Source organism: Pogoniulus pusillus, chromosome 8, assembly GCF_015220805.1.
Source record: "Pogoniulus pusillus isolate bPogPus1 chromosome 8, bPogPus1.pri, whole genome shotgun sequence".
NCBI classification, from domain to species: domain Eukaryota; kingdom Metazoa; phylum Chordata; class Aves; order Piciformes; family Lybiidae; genus Pogoniulus; species Pogoniulus pusillus.
The window spans coordinates 11035780-11062273 of NC_087271.1; the positions used below are offsets into that span (position 1 = coordinate 11035780).

At 50.5% G+C, this 26494-nt stretch overlaps 1 protein-coding gene across 9 annotated transcripts in view; it reads right to left on the minus strand.

Moving 5' to 3' along the window:
* NOS1AP (nitric oxide synthase 1 adaptor protein) overlaps positions 1–26494 on the minus strand; it is a 59893-nt gene that overhangs the window by 21209 nt on the left and 12190 nt on the right. The window lies entirely within an intron of this gene.

Consider the following 26494-nt stretch of genomic DNA (forward strand, 5'->3'; position numbering starts at 1 on the left):
AGGAAGGAAGGAAGGAAGGAAGGAAGGAAGTGGTCTTACTAATGAAAAGGAATCACAGAATGTTAGAGGTTAGAAGGGACCCCTCTGGAGATCACTGAGTCCAACCTCCTCTGCCACAGCAGGACCACACAACCTAGCTCAGGTTACACAGGAATGCATCCAAGTGGGTCTGGAAAGTCTCCAGAGCAGACTCCACAACCTCTCTGGGCAGCCTGTTCCAGTGCTCTGCCACTCTCACCGTAAAGAAGTTTCTTCTCGTGTGGAGGTGAAACCTTCTGTGTTCCAGTTTGTAGCTGTTAACTCCTTGTCTTACTGCTGCTGACCACCGAGAAGACATTGGCCCCATCCCCTTGACACCCACCCCTCAGACACTTATAGACACTGATCAGAGGGGTGACCTTATTGCTGTCAACAACTACCTGAGGGGTGGTTGTGGCCAGGAGGAGGTTGCTCTCTTCTCTCAGGTGGCCAGTGCCAGAACGAGAGGACACAGCCTCAGGCTGCGCCAGGGGAGATTTAGGCTTGAGGTGAGGAGAAAGTTCTTCACTGAGAGAGTCATTGGGCACTGGAATGGGCTGCCCAGGGAGGTGGTGGAGTCGCCGTCCCTGGGGCAGTTCAAGGCAAGGTTGGACGTGGCACTTGGTGCCATGGTCTAGCCTTGAGCTCTGTGGTAAAGGGTTGGACTTGATGATCTGTGAGGTCTCTTCCAACCCTGATGATACTGTGATACTAAAGAGCCCCAGGTCTCTCAGTGTCTCTTCATAGTATTAGACAGATCACTTGTGAACTCCAACCAGCTAATTAGTGAACAGAGATTATGCCTTTATTTCCACTGCCCACAAAAACATCCCCACCTTCACCATCCCGATTAGAAAGGAAACACCTCTCTGCTCAGAGCGCCAGGGCCTCGCCGTTGACCTCAGGTTAGCGGGAGCCTATTTTCCACCTCTGTTTTTTATGCAGAGTTGGGTATTTAAATAACTGGAGATGGGAGAACGATGCCAGCTGGTGCACGCATCGTTGCGCAACGCATTCCTACCGGCAGCGCGCTAAAACCGCCCTTTCTGGAGAACAGAGTAACATATGTTGCTTATTAGAGAGCGCGTGTAACCCTGTCAGCTTGGAGTAAAGTTATGTATGAAGCCTGGAGTGGTGGGTATGTGTGAAAAGCATGGAAAACTTGGTGTCCTTAGAAACGGTTTGTTCGATATTGCCTGTGGTGTACAATTTGGGTGGCAACTGGCAACTTCACATCCTCTACATTATGCTGCCCAACAACTGCAGACTCATCTGAGAGCTCAGGCCTAGCAGACAACTTCAATTTGTCTCCAACAGCTTCTACAGTTGCTATTCCAAAGGTCCACTTAAAACCCTTGGGATCTTTAAAACGCCCTTCTCTCAGAAAGTCAATTCCCAAGATGCAAGGTGCATTTGGACCCGTTACCATGGCATGCCTTCACCAGTCACTCCCAGTCAAACTCATCTCTGCCTCTAACCTTGTCAATTCTTGAGAGCCTCCTGTAATTCCAGAAATAGTAATAGACTCCATTCCTTTACAGTTTGAAGGCATCAATGTGCATTGTGCACCCGTGTCCACTAGAGCCCTGTATTTCTGAATTTTCAAGGTACCAGGCCATTTAACATATACATTCCAGTATATTCTGTTGTCTTCCTGGTCCCTGGCCTCTGCCTGGTAAGAGGCAGGGCCCCCCTAATGTTGGCCATTACAATTGCAATTGGCACAGTGTTTAGTGGTGTTAGCTGAATCATTACCAGAACCATCTGAGTCATGTGGTGAAACTGAGGCGACTACTCTTTTAGGCTTCTCACTCTGTAACTCTCTCACTCTTTTTAGGAGAAGAGAGGTAGGTTTTCCATCCCATTTATCTATGTTTTCACCAAACTGGTCACGTAGGATTAACCAAAGAGACCCACGTGACTGTTGTCTATTTTTTAGTGAGTTAGGTTGAATTGGTCTTCTAGGAAGACGCCTATCCCTGATGGCTGAGACATGTACCCACTCTGAGGGTGAAGAAGAAAGTTCACTGTCCTTTGCCAACTGGGATAGGGAGGTTTTAAATTCCTCCTTGAGTTGTTTCATGCTATCTTTAATCTCTTCAGTCTGTTTCCACGCAGCGGAAGGGTAAGAAAAGCTGTAACCGTGCATCAGCGCCAGGTTAAGGCAGAGCAGGGGGATGCTGTCTTTCTAGATTCATCATCCCCTCCCCCAACATTCAAAAGCTTCTGAAAAAAAAAAATGAAGTGCCCTAACCTGTATAAAAATGCCCTCATTTTGTTCCAGCCCATCTAAACTGCAGCAGCAACAGATTTAAGCCTGTTCCGCTAGCACTCTCCATCAGCATGGGAAGGTACCAGGCATGGTGTAAGGTCTGCTGGTGCAGAGTGAGAAGATCTCAGTTATGTTTATAAATATCTAAAGGGTGAGTGCCAAGAGGATGAGTGCTTGGCGATGTCCAAAGGGCAATGGGTGGAAGTTGGGGCATAGGAAGTTCCATGGAAACGTGAGGAAGAATTTCTTCACTGTGAGGGTGACAGAACACTGGAACAGGCTGCTCAGGGTGGTTGTGGAGTCTCCCTCTCTGGAGATATTCAAGACTTGCCTGGATGCATTCCTATGTGATCTGGTACAGGTGATCCTGCTTTGGCAGGGTAGGTTGGACTGGATAATCTTTGGAGGTCCCTTCCAGCTCCTAACCTTCTATGATTCATTAACAAAAGTAATGAATGCATTATTGAGTTGGCCCTGTCTCATTTTCACCCTCTTAGAAAAGAGGTTTAAAGGAGGTTTGCCAACTGGTGAAAGAGCAGTGGCCTGAGAATTCAGTTAACAGGGAAAAAGCAATTTCTCCAAAACTCACAGCTTGGGAAGCAGGGTTAAAAAAAAACATCTGCTATAAGAAAAAGCATAGAATGTTGGGTTTGGGTTTTTGACAGAAAACTGTTATTTCTTGGAGTTCATCAGAAAGGACATGGAGCTCTGAACAAAGCTGGACCCCATAGAGCCACCTTTGCAGAAAACAAAGGGTTAGCAGGCAAGGACCCCGTGACATGGAGCTGCCAGAGCTCTGGGCTCGCCTCTGGCGATGCCCCCGAGGCTCTCCCAGAGCTCCTGCAGCTGCTTCATCATGGCAATGAAACCACAAGCACAAGGCTGGCAGGTGAGAGGGCAGGGTGCTAGAAGCCAGCGCCTACCTTACTTGGCACCTCACAGCAGCTCCTCCTTGCTACTGGCTGGTGCAGCAACTAATAAAATACCTTTACAGTTAGACTTTAACCCAAGGTCAGCTCAGGCTAATGAAAGCAGGGAGACGTGGCAGACTAGCAGAGGCTTTCCCAGTGCTTTGGGCACTGTTCTCTTGACGAAGAATTAACTTATTATGAAATGACAGCTGAGCTTGAGTTCAATCAGCACAGGCTCCACGGCTCTCAGAATTAATGACTGGGGAGGGTAGCCTCATGCTTCACAATTTCTGCTGCTGAAAATACAGGGAACGAAAGCAAATCTCAGCGATGTACAGGAGATCAGGCATTACCTGCAGGAGGGAAGCCTGAGAAGCCTTGCAGGAATCCTAACAGCAGTAATAGGGAGGAAGAGCAAACAGCAGCACTGCGCAGGCAATGAGGATTCTGCTTTACTGAACACACAAGGAAATGGCACTAACCCAGGTGCCCTTGGATGACTTACAGCTGCCTGCGAGCTGTGCGGGAAAGGGACTGGAGAGGCACATGGCTCTTTCCTGGCCAAGAGTGCCAAGCCTTCCCGGGGACAGGCACAGAAAGCAGGGAACAAAAGACAGAGGAAGGCAGCACCTGCTGCCCGCTAGCCCTTTGTGGGGTAAACACAGCGCTAGGGTCCAGGGGGACTGCTAGGAGCAGCCTGCAGGCAGGAACTTCCCTCCTCTCCTTTATTTCCTCCTGGCACACTGTCAATGGGAGGAGGAGCATGGCTTCCAGTGCTGGAGGAGCTGCAGCATGCCGAGGCGGGCAGCACAGCGAGCACAAGACCACAACGTGCCCACACATCTTGGGAACCAACAATTTCTTGGGGCAAAAGGCTGGGGAAGGCCCCACACAGGTAAGGCACACGTGGCACAGAGCTTGCCAGGTGTGGCGGTGCCGTGCACTGGGACTGGAAGCACACATACAGGAGGTGACAAACGTGACTCTGCCTGACAAGGGTGTGTCATCTGCAACCCATTGCGCGGGAGGAGCTGGAGGTCACAGACACATGCAGCACCAACCCAGAAGCACTTCTGCAGGCAAAGAAGAGGTACATAAGGGCTTCCCAGATGGGTTTGTGCAGGGACTGCTGACCGTCCAAGAGGAGCATGACCATCTCAGCTAAATGAGAGAACACAACCCGTAACCCTAAATCACAGTATCACAGTATCATCAGGGTTGGAAGAGACCTCACAGATCATCAAGTCCAACCCTTTACCACAGAGCTCAAGGCTAGACCATGGCACCAAGTGCCACGTCCAATCCTGCCTTGAACAGCTCCAGGGACGGCGACTCCACCACCTCCCCGGGCAGCCCATTCCAGTGCCCAATGACTCTCTCAGTGAAGAACTTTCTCCTCACCTCCAGCCTAAATCTCCCCTGGCACAGCCTGAGGCTGTGTCCTCTCGTTCTGGTGCTGGCCACCTGAGAGAAGAGAGCAACCTCCTCCTGGCCACAACCGCCCCTCAGGTAGCTGTAGACAGCAATAAGGTCTCCCCTGAGCCTCCTCTTCTCCAGGCTAACCAATCCCAGCTCCCTCAGCCTCTCCTTGTAGGGCTGTGCTCAAGGCCTCTCCCCAGCCTCGTCGCCCTTCTCTGGACACGCTCAAGCATCTCAATGTCCCTCCTAAACTGGGGGGCCCAGAACTGAACACAGTACTCAAGGTGTGGTCTAACCAGTGCAGAGGACAGGGGCAGAATGACCTCCCTGCTCCTGCTGACCACACCATTCCTGATGCAGGCCAGGATGCCACTGGCTCTCTTGGCCACCTGGGCACACTGCTGGCTCATGTTCAGGCGGGTATCAATCAGCACCCCCAGATCCCTCTCTGTATCTGTAAATGTATCAACAGAAAGAGCACTGGAGAGAAAAAGGAAATTATTTAAATATAGCTTTGGCACAGCAGCAGACCTGCACCCTGGGCATCCTAACCATGCCAGCGAGCAGGTCTGGGAGTAGCAGGGCTGCATCCAGCAGACAGCTGGGTATGGGCTGTGACTGTCCTGAAACTGTGACTGTCCTGTGACTCTCTGGTAGGAGACCAGAGAGCTAGAGTCTCTGCCAGCAGCGCACGCAGCCACAGAGCACCACTCCCCTTCCCACTGCCTTTGCTGTGAGGGTTGCCACCTTGAAAGCAGAATGACACCTGCCAGCCTGCCTTGGCCCACATCTCCCTTGTGCATCACTGCAGCTCTACTGTGGCAGCAGTATATGTCAGGGGATAAAGTGGCTGGAAAGAAGGATGCCTCCCAGGGGGCTGGCCAGCTTCATCCAAAGGCATTTCGGACCAAGGCTTGAAACTATCTGACAATTCATTGTTTCTGGGCTGCACTTTATGCCCACAGGGGACTCAAGCTTGCTGGAGGGGAGTGCACTGGAATACTTGCTTAGTTTACTAATCTGATCAGCAACAAATGGACTAAACTCAATTTTTGGAAGACTTCCTTAAGATACCTAGTTGCAGGCATGCCCACACACCATGCAGGGTGCTTACCCATGAGGTGCCAGCAGCACCTCCATGCTCCCTCCTAGGACTGGGAGGCAGAGGCAAGGACAGCAGGGAGATTTACAAATGCCCATGGAGCAGTCAGTTTGCTTGTGATTCCCTCTCCTGATGTCAAAACCTGCCTGCACAACTGACAGCTTCCACTGCAGGGCATGGAGTCATGCAGGTGTCTGGGAGCTGGACCAAGACTGCCACTGGCTCCACCAGCAAACCACTGGCACAGCATGGGCAAAAATTGGACCCATCTCTGTCATCCTGCCAGCAGGGGTTTGAGATGCTTCTGAAGTCTAAACTTCCCACATCATCCTGTCTACATCCCAGTGCTGGTGGTTCTGCCAGCAGCTTAGTCTTTAACCAAAGGCCACGGTAATTTGGGAGGGGAGAAACAACGAAGCGTTGGATGCTTGTTCCTGGGCTTAATGATGCTTTTTAAAAACTCTTCCATGGCTCCTTGGAGCTTGCATTTGGACATATGGGAAAATGTGGCTCTGAGGTGCATGTGTTCATCTGAAATAAGACATGATTTTGGTTTGTACTGACAAGGTCAGTGCCTATTTTCCCATCCAACTTCAGGTTTAATTCTGGTAACCGTCTGTGACGGTCGCGAGTACTGATGGGTATGAATGGGAATCAGTCTAAAAATACCCGTGGTGAGAATGGCACAGCAGAGTTAAGGTTGCTGCTTTGAAATGATCCCCAGATCACAACATATCCATTTATCACACAAAAGATGCCTGCAGTAACACAGAGTATTTCACAATAAATACCTTTTGCTCTGCTTGCTATTTCCAAGCGGATATCAGATATCTGCCTTCAGCCTCCCATCGCTACCTCTAAGTTTCATGAATTCAGCTGCCAAACTGGGACACAGACACAAAGCAACCTCAGTCTAAGGAGTTTCACAGGAAATCTCAGATAGATCAGGACCAGTAAAAATTAAATCAATATCAATCACAAGGTTAAAGGAGAAAGCTCCTACAGGCTACAGCTTATTGTCACCTCCCCAGACTTCTATTTACAAGATGATATACCTCCCTTACAAGAAACCTGTAGGGATCCACACTTTCCTGTCACAGTCTCAAAGTGACTTCTTCTTGTTTTATTTTAAAAATCAAAATCAGAGACTCAAAGGAGACCTAAGACTTATCAGTGTCTCTCTGCCTCCCAAGGCAGCTTGCGGCTGTTCTGCATAACACAGAAGCCCAGTGCTGTGCAGAGGGATGCAGCAGCACGATGCACACAAGGGATGCAGCCAGCAGAGCAAGAGTAGGCTTCCCAGCAACAACACTCAGCTCCTCCCAGCAGGAGGTCCCTGTGCATATGTTACTGTTCGCTTGATTGGGGCTTAACAGTATTTATTTTATATTTACAGTATCACCAAGGTTGGAAGAGACCTCACAGATCATCAAGTCCAACCCTTTACCACAGAGCTCAAGGCTAGACCATGGCACCAAGTGCCACGTCCAACCTTGCCTTGAACAGCCCCAGGGACGGCGACTCCACCACCTCCCCGAGTAGCCCATTCCAGTGTCCAATGACTCTCTCAGTGAAGAACTTTCTCCTCACCTCCAGCCTAAATTTCCCCTGGCACAGCCTGAGGCTGTGTCCTCTCGTTCTGGTGCTGGCCACCTGAGAGAAGAGAGCAACCTCCCCCTGGCTACAACCTCCCCTCAGGTAGTTGTAGACAGCAATAAGGTCTCCCCTGAGCCCCCTCCTCTCCAGGCTAACCAATCCCAGCTCCCTCAGCCTCTCCTCGTAGGGCTGTGCTCAAGGCCTCTCACCAGCCTCGTCGCCCTTCTCTGGACACGCTCAAGCATCTCAATGTCCCTCCTAAACTGGGGGGCCCAGAACTGAACACAGGACTCAAGGTGTGGTCTAACCAGTGCAGAGTAGAGGGACAGAATGACCTCCCTGCTCCTGCTGACCACACCATTCCTGATGCAGGCCAGGATGCCACTGGCTCTCTTGGCCACCTGGGCACACTGCTGGCTCATGTTCAGGTGGGTATCAATCAGCACCCCCAGATCCCTCTCTGTCTGGCTGCTCTCCAGCCACTCCAACCCCAGCCTGTATCTCTGCATGGGGTTGTTGTGGCCAAAGTGCAGCACCCTGCACTTGGAGCTATTGAATGCCATCCCATTGGACTCTGCCCATCTGTCCAGGCGGTCAAGGTCCCGCTGCAGAGCCCTTCTGCCCTCCAACCCAGCCACATCTGCCCCCAGCTTAGTGTCATCTGCAAACTTGCTGATGACTGACTCCATGCCCTCATCCAGATCATCTATGAAGATGTTAAGAGAATACTGAGGACCCCCTCTGTGGTGGGTTAGGAACTTCTCTCCCAGCTATTGAAATTTACCAGACCAGCTCAGACGGCTTGGGAAGTAAGATGAAGCCATATTTACAGCAAAGCTAAATTTACAAGCATATATACACAATCTATTTACATGGATTTACTACTATACACAGTTTAGAAATAATACGGAAGTCCAAATTCCCTCCCAGACAAAGAAAAGAAGCAGCCCAGAAGGGGCACAATGCCACCCTCTCTCCCTCTCTCCCTTCCCAGACAGAAACCAAAACAACCAGCAAAACTTACTTGTTATCTGGTTAGCCAAGGTTAGTGTAAGATATTAGACTGGAGCAAAGGAGATGTGAAAGGGAGAAGCATCCCAGGGCAAAGAGGTACAAATTATTTACATTTTGGCTTTTTATTCCTCTCAGCAAACTAATGAATGATGTAGACTTCATTATTTGCTTTTCACAACCAATGAGCTAATTTCTCTCATTAAAATATTCCAGTTAGCCTCAAACCAGCACACTCTCCCAGCACAACCATACAATGCTTAAGCACATGGTTGGGAGCAATTGTGGGAGTGCAAAGTGAAGAAGGATAGTAACAAGCAGATGCTGACCTTGGTTCCCACCAGCTGCTGGCTAACTTATCTCAGAAGGGATAGATAACGGACACCTCGTTAATGAGAAAAGACATGGTTTATGCTGATGGAGTAGGTTGTCCCTGACTAATTATGCTAATGTGTAGGCATGTGCTCTACTGGCTGAGTGTATATATATTCAGGCTGTAACAAAATAAAGTGCTCTGGCATAATTCACATTGAATCATCTGGAGTCCAGCATGTCAAGGCCTTGATCACATTGGTCTGTGAGGCCTTGACCATGGTTCCCACGGGCAGGCAAGCAAGCAAGCAAGCAGCTAATTCTGCAACAAGCAATGGCTCCAAGTGGGAGCCACTGCTCCTGGGCTGGGAAAAGCAGGTCTGTGGAGATAGTGCCAAAGGCTGGCCCTCTACCTTGGAAGCATCTCTAAATCCCTTTCAGAAACCCAAGGAAGTGATAACAGTGCAGACCGGACCTGTGTGGGAGGTGGCAAGCTCCCATCTGCCTTCACACGCTGCCATCCCCAGTGACCAAGCATGGCACGTGCAAATTAACTGGCATGTGGGTGCGTGCAGGATACTGGTCAGACTGGTTGCAAAGCCAACCAGGCTGCGAGCTGCTCCCACCAGTTAATAAAAACAAGGAGCAGGCTCTGCACGCATCTGTAGGCAGTGCTCTCCCACTGCTTTTTACAGGCCTGGAGAGAGAAGACAAGAGATGAATCGCACACATCTTAATATTTACCACCTGTTGCTACAACAAGCAGAAGCACATTCCTGGGAAATCCCACATCTGACTGGGATTTGTGGCGCTGCCCATGCAGGCAACGGCAGTGGCTGCACGCGCTGTGCGGTGATAGCTCCTTGCAGCCAACCTCTGAAGAAGGTAAGGAGCTACAAGAGCTTAGAAACAGCCTCTGGTTGATTTCAGCCTACAGCAGGGTTTGAGCCCATGAGCTGGCTTGAGCTTGGCAACAACAGCATTGCCATCTGCAGCACTTCCGTCATGCCCCTCTACAGTAATCCCTCATTAAACTCCTTCCTTCTTCTGGCACTGGCAAGACCCCATGCCCTGGGGAACCCAGGAGAGCTGGGTGCTGAGCAGAGCAGGTAATGCCCAGCTGGGCACCTTCCTCCACCCCGGCAGGGAAACAAAGTTTCTGTGTTCAAGATCAGCTCTCCTCCCCAAATGTTTGTTTTCTAAGACAGGCCCTGCCTCAGGGCAGCTGAGATCACCCCTGCTCGCACAGAGGGGACTGCAGGCAGGCATGACACCACGGAAGGGCACAGAGTCACCCCAAATCCACCCCAAGGGCAGATGACAAGGAGAGAGGCGCTGCAGGAAGGTGCCCACGCGGTGCTTCAGGAAGGCGTCAGCTCAGCAAGGCGAGCCTCATCTGAACGCAGCGCGATTTACACCCCAAGTTGTGAAACCCAGGGCTTATTTTCACAGTATCACAGTATCACCAAGGTTGGAAGAGACCTCACAGATCATTGAGTCCAACCCTTTACCACAGAGCTCAAGGCTAGACCATAGCACCAAGTGCCACGTCCAACCTTGCCTTGAACAGCTCCAGGGACGGCGACTCCACCACCTCCCCGGGCAGCCCATTCCAGTGTCCAATGACTCTCTCAGTGAAGAACTTTCTCCTCACCTCCAGCCTAAATCTCCTCTGGTGCAGCCTGAGGCTGTGTCCTCTTGTTCTGGTGCTGGCCACCTGAGAGAAGAGAGCAACCTCCTCCTGGCCACAACCACCCCTCAGGTAGTTGTAGACAGCAATAAGGTCACCCCTGAGCCTCCTCTTCTCCAGGCTAAACAATCCCAGCTCCCTCAGCCTCTCCTCGTAGGGCTGTGCTCAAGGCCTCTCACCAGCCTCGTCGCCCTTCTCTGGACACGCTCAAGCATCTCAATGTCCCTCCTAAACTGGGGGGCCCAGAACTGAACACAGTACTCAAGGTGTGGTCTAACCAGTGCAGAGGACAGGGGCAGAATGACCTCCCTGCTCCTGCTGACCACACCATTCCTGATGCAGGCCAGGATGCCACTGGCTCTCTTGGCCACCTGGGCACACTGCTGGCTCATGTTCAGTGGTGTTTCACTGCTCCCCAAAGAGCTGCTCTCCCACAGATGCACAAAAAGCCTGAGTAAGACCAGTTGGGAAGGCAGATGAGAATAGCCAGGTGGAAGAGCAGTGACAAACCAAAGGAAGGCAAGCTGGTAATAGTGTAACTCAATCAGCAATTATGAAATTCAGACAATTAATACAGCATGAATGAGCAGCAGCAGCATTAAATGCTTAGTGCATCAGAAACAAGCCAGCCCTGTGGGGCTCATTAGTTGCTGGCAGTGCTCAACAACGTTTCTGGGTTGTAACCAGAGAAAAAGAGGTAATTATTCATAGCACACTCGTTACGTGGCTCTCATTTCAGCAGTAACTAATGCAAGCATTAAAAACCATTCACAAAATTCTGCACCTCCAAAAGTCAACAAGTCTGTCATAGCAAGGAAGGCTGAGGGAACCAGGTTTGTTCAGCCCTGAGAAGAGAAGGCTTAGGGGAGACCTCATAACCATGTACATGGTACAATGGTGGCTGTCATGAGGAGGGGGACTCACAGAATCACAGAAGGTTAGGAGCTGGAAGGGACCTCCAAAGATCATCCAGTCCAAGCCCCCTGCCAGAGCAGGATCACCTATACCAGATCACACAGGTTTTGAATATATCCAGAGAAGAAGACTCTACAATGCCTCTGGGCAGCCTGTTCCAGTGTTCTGTCACCCTCACAGTGAAAAACATCCTCCTCATGTTCCTATGGAACTTCCTATGCCTCAATTCCCACCCACTGCCCCTTGTCCTGTCACTGGGCATCACCAAGCAGAGCCTGGCTCCATCCTCTTGGCACTCATCCGTTACATATTTATAAACATGACTGAGGTCACCTCTCAGTCTCCTCCTCTCCAAGCTAAAGAGCTTCAGCTCCCTCAGTCTCTCCTCATAAGGAAGATGTTACTTCATCATTTCTGTGGCTCTGCACTGGACTCTTTCTAGCAGTTACCTGAGGTCCTTCTTGAACTGAGAAGTCCAGAACTGGAAACAGTAGTCCAGATGCAGCCTCACCAGGGCAGAGTAGAGGAGGGAGGAGAACATCTCTTGACCTACCAAGCACAGCCCTTCTAAGCCACCCCAGAACGGCATTGGCCACCTTCTTGGCCACCAGAGCACATTGCTGGCTCATGGTCAATCTTCCATCTGCTAGGACCCCCAGGTACCAAGAATCCCATGGTAAAGACAAGGAGCAATGGGTACAAGGTGCTACTGGGGAGATTCGTACTGGATGCCAGAAGAATTTTTTTCACCATCTGAACACTTAGATATTGGCATAAACTCCCTGCATTAGGCAGTTTCAAGGCTCAGCTTGCCAGGGTGCTGGGCCAGCTCATTTACACTACATTCTTGAGCAGACAGCGTGTTGCTTGCAGCCCAGGCAGCAAATCAGATCCTGGCTTGCATCAAAAACAGCGTTGCCAGCAAATCCAGGGAGGTGATTCTGCCACTTTGCTCTGCTCTGGTGAGACCTCACCTGGAGTTCTGCATCCAGCTATGAAGGCTTCAATATAGGAAGGACATGGACCTGATGGAGCAGATGCAGAGGAGGGCCACGGAAATGATCAGGGCATTGAAGCCTCTCTGCTACAAGGACAGGCTCAGAGATCTGGGGTTGTTCAGCCTGGAGAAGAGGAGGCTCCAGGGAGACCCAATAGCAGACTTCCAGTACCTGAAAGGAGCTTGCAAGAAGGCTGGAGAGAGACTGTTTACTAAGGTCTGCAGTGACAGGATGAGGGACAATGGCTTCAAACTAGAGAAAAGCAGATTTAGACTGGATGTTAGGAACAGGTTCTTTGAGTGTGTTGGAACATTGGAACAGGTCGCCCAGGGAGGTGGTTGTGGACCCATCCCTGGAGATATTCAAGATGAGGCTTGACAGGGCTCTGTGCAGCTTGATCTAGTTGAGGATGTCCCTGCTGACTGCAGGGAGGGTTGGACTAGATGACCTTCAGAGGTCCCTTCCAGTCCAGATCACTCTGTGATTCTTACCCAGAAAGCTTGGACTACTGACCCATGAGGTCACTTCCAACCTGGTTTTCTATGAGTCTAAGAAAATAACATCCAAATACCAACAGGTAGGAGAAAGAACTGACTAAGATCTTGGTGAAATATCCAAGCTAAGTAAAGGCTGAGTTAGAAAACACTCAATATGGGACTCTGTGTCAAGCAAAAGGATCACAGTACAACCCAGCACAGCACTAGGTCTATGAAAGTTGACATCCTAAAATATCTCAATGGAATTAAAAAGGCACCTCACAAAAGTATTAAGCTGGCTAAAAAAACTTAGGGAATCCATCACTATTTCCCCCTTGCATGCTTTTTGTCCAAAATGTTGTACCTGTAACAAACTATACAGCCCAAATTAAGGTGACAAAAATCCACATCACTAAAATGATGTAGACAGGTAACAGAATGCTGCTGTGCTTGCAGGACCCCCTGCAGCAAGGAGAGCACAGCAATGCTCATTTTGCTGCAGGCCTGCAAGAAAACACAGGGTATTTTATAGCCAGGTCAAGTGCACAGGAATTTGGCATCTATTCAGACTGATTTTATGTGTCATAAAGAGCCTTCCAAAGGTACAAGGAAGAGAAACAGTGCCCACAAGATGCGGAAACACATCCTAAAACCTCCTGGAGACATCGAAAGGTATCTTCTCAGTGGAAAGGGCACGACAAAGAGAATGTGGTCCTGGAGGAGGAAACCATACAGCAAAGTAGAAAAGTGACAGTATCACAAAACACAGTACTGTTGAATCACAACTAAGATAACTCATCCCAACATAACATGTTCTGCCTCATCATAAGCTTCAAAGAAGCAGTAGAAAAGAGTTTAGGGGGAAAAAAAGGCAACAACAACATAAGGCACATTTCCCAGACTCTAAAGTCCAAGAGGTCAAAACAAACTCGATTTAGCTTCTCCAAAGAGCAGGCCTGGAGGGGTCCTGCCTGCCTACACCTCAAACTCAGAGAGAGCTTCCTCCCCTTGAAGGCTCTTTGACCTTAGGCAAATGCAGACAGTTGACTAGCTGGGAGCTGGAGTTGGTTCCATTCAAACCACAGACAGTCACAGCTTTTCTCACAGAAGGCTCAGTGAACCTGCACCTCAAATCACTCTCACTTTGGGCCAATTACTCTGGATTCCACTGGTTTAGATACTGAGGATTCCTTAGTGTGCATGAAGAGGCCAGCAGAGATGTGCTCTTTGTGTTTCCAGTACTGGAGAGAGATACGCACACATTCCCGAAGTTCCTGGGGATGAGGGAGTGCTTGAACGACTCCAGACCAATCTCATCCATCATGTTAAGAGGGAGTAAGAAAATGTCACTGGTGCAAAATGCCAGAACAAAACTGGAAGCCTTGGAGGGAGAAAAATAAAGAGGTGGCTCTCTATAATGCATATCACAATTGCAACTTAAGAGCAATACTGCAAACTACCCAAGGTAGGGCTGCTGCCACTTAAAGAGATAAGCTGAAGTGTAATCATCTTTGCTGAAGCTTCCTGTGGTGGATACCTACTTCAGGTGGATTTTTGCAGTTTCTGCTGAAATGGATCAGCAGTCTCCATAGGTTAAGAATATGGCATGGAGAATCATTTTCATAGAATCATAGAATCAACCAGGTTGAAAGAGACCTCCAAGAGCATCCAGTCCAACCTAGCACCCAGCCCTATCCAGTCAACTAGACCATGGCACTAAGTGCCTCACCCAGGCTTTTCTTGAACACCTCCAGGAATGGTGACTCCACCACCTCCCTGGGCAGCCCATTCCAATGCCAATCACTCTCTCTGTGAAGAACTTCCTCCTAACATCCAGCCTGTACTTCCCCCGGCACAACTTGAGACTGTGTCCCCTTGTTCTATTGCTGGTTGCATGGGAGAAGAGGCCAACCCCCACCTGGCTACAATGTTCCTTCAGGTAGTTGTAGACAGCAATGAGGTCCCCCCTGAGCCTCCTCTTTTCCAGGTTAATTTTGGTTGTGTTCTTTCCCCCCACCATGTTAAACTCCCACTGGTGAAGACTAAGGGACAAATTAAGAATCGCTAGGGCTCAAGTGGGGAAGGAGACACTTTCCAGCTGCAGAATGTGGCCATGTTTTCAGAGAAGAGCCTTTGCCCTGGGCAGACTTCCCTGCAACTTGGGAAAATCCAATCCCTCCAGAAATTCCAGTTGAAGCACATCGCTTCACCCCCCAACTATCATCCACAGGGACACCAAAGCAGCTGGGGGCCGCGTCTGTGGCTGCGGAGCTGTGCCAAGAAGCCGCAGCCCTTGCAGGACCGTCAGAGCCTGCCCGTGGGCTGAGGAGGAGGCAGGGAACTTGCAGGACCTTCATTGTGCTCTGCACACCACGGCCCTTCTCCGCTGGGACTGGCAGAGCGCACAGCTCCTTTATCTTGTTCTCGGCTGGGCTTATTGTTCTGCTGTCCTACAATAGACACATCCTTTCCTCCGGCTCCCTAATTAAACCAGATCCATTCCACAGACCAGCTCACACAATGGTTTTTGTAGCCCCCTCCTCTTCATCAGACGTGATCCTTTCCTTCAGTCCCACGTGCCGCAGGAACACGTTGTAACACAGCCACCCTCACTGCTCTCGCAGCCACAGAACCCCATGCCAAACTCCTTCTCACCTTGCCGCAGGCTGCAAGGCAGGCTCTGAAGCTGCTCTTTCCCCTTGGCCGCTGGTGTACAGCATCCCCTGGAACAAATCTTCCTGCTGCTCCAAGCCAAAACCACCAAGGATTAATTTTAGCAGTAAAGAAACTGGGGCACGTGGCATTCTTTTTACAGGCTGCATATCTCCACGTTTTGCCTCTCTTCTGAGGTGATGCAGGCGGAGGAGAACACTTCAACAAACTACATCAAGGCCTTCAGTCCTTGGCTTTTCAGGATCATCCACAAGAGTAGCATTTGAAGTGCTGACTTTAGCTGGGCAGGGTGCTGCACTTTGGCCACAACAACCCCATGCAGAGATACAGGCTGGGGTCGGAGTGGCTGGAGAGCAGCCAGACAGAGAGGGATCTGGGGGTGCTGATTGATACCCGCCTGAACATGAGCCAGCAGTGTGCCCAGGTGGCCAAGAGAGCCAGTGGCATCCTGGCCTGCATCAGGAATGGTGTGGTCAGCAGGAGCAGGGAGGTCATTCTGCCCCTGTACTCTGCACTGGTTAGACCACACCTTGAGTACTGTGTTCAGTTCTGGGCCCCCCAGTTTAGGAGGGACATTGAGATGCTTGAGCGTGTCCAGAGAAGGGCGACGAGGCTGGGGAGAGGCCTTGAGCACAGCCCTACGAGGAGAGGCTGAGGGAGCTGGGATTGGTTAGCCTGGAGAAGAGGAGGCTCAGGGGTGACCTTATTGCTGTCTACAACTACCTGAGGGGTGGTTGTGGCCAGGAGGAGGTTGCTCTCTTCTCTCAGGTGCCCAGCACCAGAACAAGAGGACACAGCCTCAGGCTGCGCCAGGGGAGATTTAGGCTGGAGGTGAGGAGAAAGTTCTTCACTGAGAGAGTCATTGGACACTGGAATGGGCTGCCCGGGGAGGTGGTGGAGTCGCCGTCCCTGGAGCTGTTCAAGGCAGGACTGGATGTGGCACTTGGTGCCATGGTCTAGCCTTGAGCTCTGTGGTAAAGGGTTGGACTTGATGATCTGTGAGGTCTCTTCCAACCCTGATAATACTGTGATACTGTGTGAATTCAGCTCAGTTGCCTCCCTCAGAAAGAGCATGATGAGTTATTTAGTCTCCCTGAATCTCAGTTTCTCATCCATAAACCAGATATTAAATATTGCTTAACCCCTGACCCATTGCTTGTGAGGTTTTTTTATTCTTTGCTCTCCTGTGTTTTTTTGCTCTTAATGACAGAGCAAGACCTAAGTATCACCTCTGGACACATTCACACCTGGCTGGAAGAGGCAGCTGCCCAGGATACTTATTACTGTCTACAACTACCTGAAGGAGCATTGTAGCCAGGTGGGGGGTGGCTCTTCTCCCAGGTAACCAGCAATAGAACAAGGGGACACAGTCTCAAGTTGTGCCAGGGGAGGTATAGGCTGGATATTAGGAAGAAGTTCTTCACAGAGAGAGTGATTTCCCATTGGAATGGGCTGCTCAGGGAGGTGGTGAAGGCACCGTCCCTGGGGGTCTTCAAGAAAAGACTGGATGAGGCACTTAGTGCCATGGTCTAGTTGATTGGTTAGGGCTGGGTGATAGGTTGGACTGGATGATCTTGGAGGTCTCTTCCAACCTGGTTGATTCTATGATTCTATGATACAGCTGCCTGTGTCTCCCTTGCTCGGGTCCAAGCAACACTGATGTCAGCAGTTGGCACTGACAGAGGGAGCAGAGGGACCCCATTCCACCCCAACAGGGAAATGCTGTCAATGCTGGCAGCAAACTGGTGAAAGCTCTCATTTGTTAAGACAGCAGGAAACTCCATGTTGCAGCAAATTAGAAGGGAAAACCTTCCACATAAAAGCAATGCCATGGGTGTGAGGAGACACAAGCTTAAGGGGACTGGAAAAGGGAGATGGTTCCGGCTCACTACTGTGTTAACCAGGAAAGTACTGGGAAATGCCAGTATGAGTTGTAGACCCCGAAATGAATCACATCTCACCATACCCCTCTCATACCCATTTTCTCCCCTCCACCACCTCTCAGATACACCAGGAGCTTTTTCTTATGTGCAATTAGGGATTTACTCTTTTAAATTAAGAGAGTCATGAGCAAATTTCTAGCAGCAGAAGACTGTCACCTCTGTGACAGCAGTGGGGCTGCAAAGCATGCACAGCCCTTTTCTCTTCCATAACAATACTGTCTGTGTGGTTTATGCAAGTTAGAGGGTCAGACAGCTCTGTCACCTTGCAGAAGGAGCAGAGAGCTATCAAAGGATGATGGTTTCTGTAAAAACTCTTCAGAACCTCAGAAACAGCAATTACCAGCGCCCTCATCACCCTCAATCTCCCAGAACATGCTGCAGACCTTCCCCCTTGACAGCCAGGCTAAATCCAATCATGCCTGTGAGCCAGTGTGCACAACAAATCATCCCCTAGGCAGGAGGAGAAGCTGAAGCAGGCACAGGGAGAGCAGGAGAGCTACCTTGGCACCACCAGCAGCTTCCATGACATTTGCAGAACCACGGACATTATGTGTGGCAGCTCTGCAGCAAGGGCATGTCCCTGCAGAAAGCAAGGTTTGAAGCACCAGATTCCCCTGCTTCTAGTGGAACTGAGCTCTGGCATCGAACTGGGTTGGTTTTGCTACCAAACCCATGTGTGCATCACAGGGAGCCTCAAAGGAAGGGGCTACAGAAAGCCAGGGGCACCCCTTCAGTGTGCACTGACAGCCCTGCATGTCCTCTGTTGAACCCAGTGGATAACACAACCCATCAGGGCAGCGCTTAGACTTGCTCCAAGGAATGCTGCCAAGGAAGAACAAGTGTGAAGCAGGAGGAAGAGGAGGGAGCACAAAGGCACAAAAGGGGACAGACATTTGTGAAACGACTTTACATGGTAGCCTTGAATTTAGAGCCAGCAGAACGCACCTCTGGGCTGAGAAGGAGCAATGCTCCTTCTCCCCAGGCTCAGGGAGGCTGGCAGACATTGTTCCCCATCCTCTCCCTGGAGGTCTGCCCTTCTCCCCAGGCTCAGGGAGCCTGGCAGACATTGTTCCCCATCCTCTCCCTAGGGGTCTGCCCTTCTCCCCAGGCTCAGGGAGCCTGGCAGACATTGTTCCCCATCCTCTCCCTAGAGTTCCAGCAGATACTTGCCGGTGGCACTGACAAGTAAGGTGATTCACGGCTGTGCCAGCGAGGAAAGCCCCTGGCTGTGCAGCAAGATGAGTCATGGGGAGATGCTGCTGGCTCTTGGAGAAGGAAGAAATCCCAACCAAGGAAAGGCCAATCCAAGCAAACACTGGACAAGGATGTGTGATGGGGACATAGAGGACCCAAGGCACTGCTGCCTCCCAGCTTTTTGTCAGCAGCAATAGTTCTGCCCTGGGCTCATTGCCTACTTGGCTCCCAACATTCTCAAAGCCATTTGCCTGGCTACAGGCCAGCATCACCCACCACAGGCACTGCTGCTTGTGCTGGCACACCCAGAATCAGTCGATGTGCTTCTGCCAGAGCCCTGAGCAATGCCTGCCCATGGGACACTTGCCCAGGGCAGCAGTGCTGAGCTTCTCAGAGAGACAGGAGGTATGAGGAAGGCCACGCTAGTAGCTAGACTACTGACCTAAAAATGTATTTAAAACTCAAAAGTTAAGTGTCTAAGATTCTGTAAAGCATTTGCAGATCAGTGTCATACTGTGCTGAATTCATTTGGATTCCTATAATCTCACTTCAGCTCATGAACCTTCCCAAAGCATGCTGCCCAGTCTGGGTTATGATTTTCTTCATCCTTGCTGGTGCCACAACCAAGCTCTCTGCCCAGCTGGGCACTCCCTGCTCTTTTCCAGGCGGGAGTCTTTGCTACCAAGCTCTCCTCCCCCACCATAGTTTAGAGCCTAGCCACAAGGAATGTGTTGCTTCCCCAAGCCTGGCAGAGAAGGGCGTTGCTGGAAGCTGAAAGGCAATGAGCCTATCATTACTTATTTACGAGGCTGGCTACCAAGGGATGCTCATCTCTCATCTACTTGTATCCCATCATGCTGACTGGCTGAGCCCAGACATTCCTGCCACTGCATGACAGAGCAAGCCTAGCACACAGTCAGCAATGGCAGCACTTGTCCATGTCTGCCTGGGCACACCTTGCCAAAGTCCCTCTGGCAAGTAGTGCCCTAAGACCCGTCCCCACACAGCTTCCTCTGGGGCTCAGACCTCACTTTCTCCATTACTAGCTCACACTTCACACCTTCTTACAAGTTCAGATGCCTGCCATCTGCCAGGGAGTCATTTACCTCCTCAAACTTGCAATTTTACTACATGAGCATTACAACAGAGCATAAGTACAACTCACACTACTTAATGATGCCAGTAACCTTTAAAGCTTTCCTGGAAAGCGCTCACCATATCCTGGCCATGGGATTAAAACAGATGGCAAAGCCACCACGCTTTGGCCACCTCTCCTGGGAACCATCCCTCTGCTGTGAGCAATCCTGGTCAAAAGGCTGCTTTAGTGAATCTGAGTACTAATTTAACCAGCTTATTGATTAAATACTAACCACAGGAGCGGTTAGTACCCGAGTACTAACTTAACTAGCTTATAGATTAAATACTAACCACAGGATAAGATCCTGACCTAGTTCATGCCGTTGAGCAGGTGGCATGTTGGTAGCAACATTGAACTATCACTTCCAGTGGCACTGGTGATACCAGGAGAAACATAATAAAGATCTTATCCACCCATAGTGATTCTATGAGTCTGTGAACTTGCCCAGAAGCCTTCACCCTTTTTCCTGCAATTGTCGGAGCACTGAAAGAGGAACTGAAATTATTGCAGATATCCCTTTGGTTCCTCCCAGATCTAATACAACCTAATCTCATTCATCTCAGATAACCACATCAAGTCATTAGCTCACAGATAATCCACCTCACGCTGAGTGCCACGGCTTGGCAAAGAGCAATGCTGTGCTCTTCAGGCAGCCAAAGCCTAAGCATCTCCTGGCCAGATCTCTGCATAGGTCCTCACACCCCTCCCAGGTAGGGTTTATGCACACAGGGCCAGCTCACTTTCAAGCCCTGCTCCATTTTATGGCAGGAAAAGCCATGCTGCTCCTTGCATGATGGAAGGACAAAAACGAAAAGGCAGCGTCACTGCAGTATCACAGTATCATCAGGGTTGGAAGAGACCTCACAGATCATCAAGTCCAACCCTTTACCACAGAGCTCAAGGCTAGACCATGGCACCAAGTGCCACGTCCAATCCTGCCTTGAACAGCTCCAGGGACGGCGACTCCACCACCTCCCCGGGCAGCCCATTCCAGTGTCCAATGACTCTCTCAGTGAAGAACTTTCTCCTCACCTCCAGCCTAAATCTCCCCTGGCACAGCCTGAGGCTGTGTCCTCTCGTTCTGGTGCTGGCCACCTGAGAGAAGAGAGCAACCTCCTCCTGGCCACAACCACCCCTCAGGTAGTTGTAGACAGCAATAAGGTCACCCCTGAGCCTCCTCTTCTCCAGGCTAACCAATCCCAGCTCCCTCAGCCTCTCCTCATAGGGCTGTGCTCAAGGCCTCTCCCCAGCCTCGTCGCCCTTCTCTGGACATGCTCAAGCATCTCAATGTCCCTTCTAAACTGGGGGGCCCAGAACTGAACACAGTCCTGCAAATGACCTAAGGCTTTTCAAAACTCACCATGGCAGGGACAGGGTTCTCTCAGAAATAATTTAATTGCATGAGCTCAGATTGACAGCAGGTGCTCTACACACAAATAACTGGCCAAAGCCATCCATCTTCACACCAGTCTGAGTGCGTGTGTGGCTTTCAGAGGATGCAAAGCTCTTCCTTTAAACAAGCTCGTTGAAATTCAGCAGTTTTGCCAATTTACTAAAATAGAGCTTGGCTATGCAAAGCAACAGAAGTCCCACAAAAATCAGATGTACCTGACAGAGTAGGAGGTGTAGAGGAGCTAGATTTTAAAATGCTTGAAATGCCTCCTTGTTTTGAGCCCTGCAAAATTCAGCTGGACACTTCCCAGGAACAGGCTTGCAGAAGACATCCAGAGAAGCAGCTTTTAAGAAGTGTCTATCTAGGAATTCATCATTTCTGGCAGCAAGGAAAACTTGGATTAAAGCTGCAGTCAGCAATCCAAGTAGCAAGCAACAACAAAAAAAAGGCTGAATCCAAATTCTCCAGAATGACCACATCAAGCCCCAGCCAGGTAGCACAGGCTGCACTGGAGACATGCCAGAAGAACAAAGGGAAAAAACATCTGCACGTATTTACATCATGACAACACAAAAAAACACGCAGTGATTGTTGTCATGTAGGGCCCCTAAATGTGCTCAGCCATTCTAAAAAAAACCCAAACAAAACAACAAAAAGGAGGGGAAAAAAAAGGATATTTTGCAGCTAGCTCAGGGACTTGAAAATCTTCAACAGCTCACAGTCCTTATGGCTGGGGAGAAGCATCAGATAGGCTCTTACTCCCCAGTACCATAACCCCCTCTTCAGTAACTGATGGACCCATCCCAGACCACTCTTACCAGCTCCTGTCCAACTTGCTCAGGACTTGTCTGTGACTGTCTCAGACTGGACTGCTGCCTCCTAGAAAAGCCTGGGCAAGGAAGGTTCTCAGGGCTCACACCAGCAGGAAAAGCTGGATGCAGCTTTAACAACCACTTAATCACTGCTGAGCTTGGGAGTTTTTGATGTTCAGGGACTCACAGGTAACTATCTAGATTTATGCATTGGTTTTCACCTCTTGCATCCAGAAGAGCCAAGAGACACTTTGAAGGAAAATCCACCCCAGAAACATGGACCAAGTCACCCTATTTGGGGATGAGGAGGAGAAGGGGTTCAGGAGACACAAGCCCTGCAGACATTTGACAGGAAAACAAGTCCTGGCCTGTTCTCTTTATGAGTACTGTCATGGCCATCATTGCTCTGAAGGAAAGCCAGAAGATGCAGGCCTTGGAGGAAAGCTGCAGCAAACACTTAGGAAATTGCTCTCCAAATGAATCCTTGCCAGGGCCGAAGTCCCATTCCACTCAGTACTCTCAGGGACAGAGATTTCACAGTATCACAGTATCATCAGGGTTGGAAGAGACCTCACAGATCATCAAGTCCAACCCTTTACCACAGAGCTCAAGGCTAGACCATGGCACCAAGTGCCACGTCCAATCCTGCCTTGAACAGCTCCAGGGACGGCGACTCCACCACCTCCCCGGGCAGCCCATTCCAGTGTCCAATGACTCTCTCAGGGAAGAACTTTCTCCTCACCTCAAGCCTAAATCTCCCCTGGCGCAGCCTGAGGCTGTGTCCTCTTGTTCTGGTGCTGGCCACCTGAGAGAAGAGAGCAACCTCCTCCTGGCCACAACCACCCCTCAGGCAGTTGTAGACAGCAATAAGGTCTGCCCTGAGCCTCCTCTTCTCCAGGCTAACCAATCCCAGCTCCCTCAGCCTCTCCTCGTAGGGCTGTGCTCAAGGCCTCTCCCCAGCCTCGTCGCCCTTCTCTGGACACGCTCAAGCATCTCAATGTCCCTCCTAAACTGGGGGGCCCAGAACTGAACACAGGACTCAAGGTGTGGTCTGAGCAGTGCAGAGTAGAGGGGCAGAATGACCTCCCTGCTCCTGCTGACCACACCATTCCTGATGCAGGCCAGGATGCCACTGGCTCTCTTGGCCATCTGGGCACACTGCTGGCTCATGTTCAGGCAGGTATCAATCAGCACCCCCAGATCCCTCTCTGTCTGGCTGCTCTCCAGCCACTCCGACCCCAGCCTGTATCTCTGCATGGGGTCCCCAGCAAACCCATTTGAGGTAGACAGGAAAAGCAGGCAGGCAGAAGCAGCCAGCTGAGCACCTCCCCCTCCCTCCTGCCTCCCAGGGCTGCAAGAATCTCAGGAATTCTCCAAAATCCTCCTGTTTCTGGACAGAAATCCTCTCTCCGGCCAGCACAGTAAGGATGGCTATGCCACCACCACCAGTCCTTCAGCAGGAGAGGAAGGGGATGGCATTCCTTCCTTGCAACACCAACTCTATGTATAAAGTCCCTCTCAACCCAGATCAAAAAAGGGACCAGATTTCACCCTCCTGCACGCAATTCAGTCTGGAGGAACGTTCTGCCCATGGCTGTTGCTCTGCTTTGCTCCTGGGAGCGCAGCAGCAGGCTGGCAGAACCCGGCCGGAGCAGGAATGCCAGCAATGCTGGCTATGCCGTGTCCTCCTCTCTGCCCCCAGAGGGTCAGGTCTCCATCTAAACAGGAAGCTGGGATCAGCCAGACCCGTGGTGCTCGCCCTCCAAGGCTTGACTGCCAGAGCTGCTGCTGCTCCTGGTCTGTCCCTGCCTGCTCCCAGCCCAGCATGAGCAGTTGCAGAGGCTGCCAGGGCACTCTCCCGGTCGTGTCCCACGCTGTGGGGCAGGGTCTTTCCTCCTTTGCAGGATCACTCTATTCATCATTTACCAGAGAGAGGCACAGCTCAGCGAGCAGGGAGGGTGGAGGCAGCACTAGCAAAAGGGAGCTACGGTGGTAGAGGGGCAGAGAGGGTCCCACTCTTTCACCAGCCATGGCTAACTCAGAACAAACTGGGGCACAGCACTTCCACCTTAAACCAGGGACTGCATTAAACCCCAGACAAACCCCAGGGCCAGCAGCTGCTTCACACACCGCATGCAGAACCACCACAGCTTGCACTTGAAGACCTCCCATTGCATGCCTTCGGTGCCTAAATAAGCTTACTCTCCCTCTGGATTTTCCCATGCCAATATTTTGGGATTACTTTATTCCTCAAAGAACACAACCACCCTTCTGCTTTTAGAGGGACACACATTCCTTGACCTTCAGCCAAATTCAAGCCAGCCTCTGACATCCAGCCAGCAAATGCCCTTGCAACACTGCACTAACATCTTGCTTCTGCGTGCAGGGCTTGTGAAAACCACAGCATAACAGGGAAGGGTGCATGTGTCAACTCCCACTGAACCAACCACCCTGGCTCCCTCTCCATAAGCAGCACCCTGCCACAAAGAAACAGATGTTAAAAGCCTCTCTGGCAGATCTGACCTGCATGCTCAGGGCCTCTCCATGCTTTGCATCTCTCCTGTCTGACGTTTCAAACACACCACTTGCCACGAAAGGTCAATATTTCACCTCAATTTGTGTCCTCCCCCTGACATTCAGAGTTTTATCTCTGAATTTTCTAGACTATGCTAAAGTTTATTTATATTGGTCAACAAGACTGTTTTGGTGTTTTGTTTGCTGTTTGCTTTTTCCCTCTAGGGTTTATTTAAGCTCTCAGAGCTGTGCCAAGCCTCCCATAGTGGTGTGGAGTTATGCGATTTGGGGGCTGGAGCTGCATTCTTTCAAAAGCCTTCTCCTGAAAGGCAGCAAAGGAAACGGCTGTTTATAAGAGCTCTTGATAGCTGTTCTGTGCCAAACACTGTCTGGAACCAAGGTAAGCAAACCTAACTCATAGAGGACTTCTCAGCTTGTGCACTGGCCACAACATTAACCACCATTGAGAGGAAGAGGCAGCAGGTTAGGAAAGCTGCTGGGAAAAGTCCACAAACTATTTATGCCCTTTAAGTTTGAAACAGAAGAGCCTTGCAGTCTGTGTCCTTGAGCTGTGATACTCCCCTCCTTGGGTTATGATACTCCTCTGTCCCTCTGGCAATGAGAAAACCAGATTACATCAACGGTCTGCAGCAGGGGCTGAGAGAGGAGCAGGGCAACAGCCAAGCTTGGGTAGGGTGCTCAGTCACCCGAGCTAGATCCCCTGAGGCCACCAGAATGACAGGTCATCCATTACTCCACACCCCTGTGAGCATCCTCAGCTCCTTGCAGTTAAGTGTGTTATTCCCAGGAGAGAGCTACCCCTGGAAGACAGGGCAGAATCCCTCCTGTGACCCAGGGAGCAGACCAAATTACCTGTGCCTATGGCTACATCACCACATACATCAGACCAAGGTCCAACCACTGCCAAAAGGGATGTTTTGTGCCTCAAAGAGTAGTCAAGCTTCTGCTGGTTTAAGCCTAGGGATAGTGACCTCACCAGGTTTGAGGTTTGCTCACCTCCCAGCTCACCCTTGAATGTCTTCCAGTTGTGCAGGTGAGAGACTGGAGTGCAGAGGGGAAACTCACCTCCTGATTATCTGCCAAGCATTATATGGTGAGAGTACCCCAGATCCTGTCTAGAAGTATTTTGGGAAGCCAGATGACTTCATTACCAGCTGACATCCCCTGTGACCCACTCACTGTTAAACAAGCTTGCTGCCAGCCAGCCCAGAGCTCGTTACTCATCACTTTAATTTGCACATTGATATCTACCAGGCACTAACCTGCTGCCATATGCAAGCAGCACCCAAATTTTCACACAGCTGAAGTGCTTATGCAAGCAATCAAACACAAACACAGCTCTTCCACAGGTAGCACACTGTTGCTTTTGAATTGGGAGTGATACACAAGGAAATGTGGAAAACTTGGGAAAGAACTAAACCCCAGGTATCAGTATAGGTTGGGGACTGACCTGCTAGAAGGCAGCAAAGGGGAAAAAGACCTGGGGGTCCTAGTGGATGGAAGGTTGACCACAAGCCAGTAGTGTGCTCTGGTGGCCGGGAGGACGAATGCCATTCTAGGGTGGATCAGAAGGGCTGTGGTTAGTAGGTCAAGAGAGGCTCTCCTCTCCCTCAGCTCTGCCCTGGTACAGCTGCATCTGGAGTACTGTGTCCAGTTCTGGGCTCCTCACTTCAAGAAGTACCTCAGGGAACTGCTTGAAAGAGTCCAGTGCAGAGCCACAAAGATGATTAAGGGAATGGAATGTTTTCCTTGTGAGGTGAGACTGAGGGAGCTGGGGTTCTTTAGCTTGGAGAAGAGGAGACTGAGAGGTCGTCTCATGAATGTATATAAATATGTAAAGGGTGACTGCCAGGAAGATGGAGCCAGGCTCTGCTGGGCAATGCCAAATGACAGCACAAGGGGCAATGGGTGGAAGTTGAGGCATAGGAAGTTTCATGTAAACATGAGGAGGAATATTTTCAGTGAGGGTGACGGAGCCCTGGAACAGGCTGCCCAAAGAGGCTGTGGAGTCTCCCTCTCTGGGGACATTCAAAACCTGCCTGGATGTGTTCCTGTGTGATCTGACATAGGTGATCCTGCTCTAGCA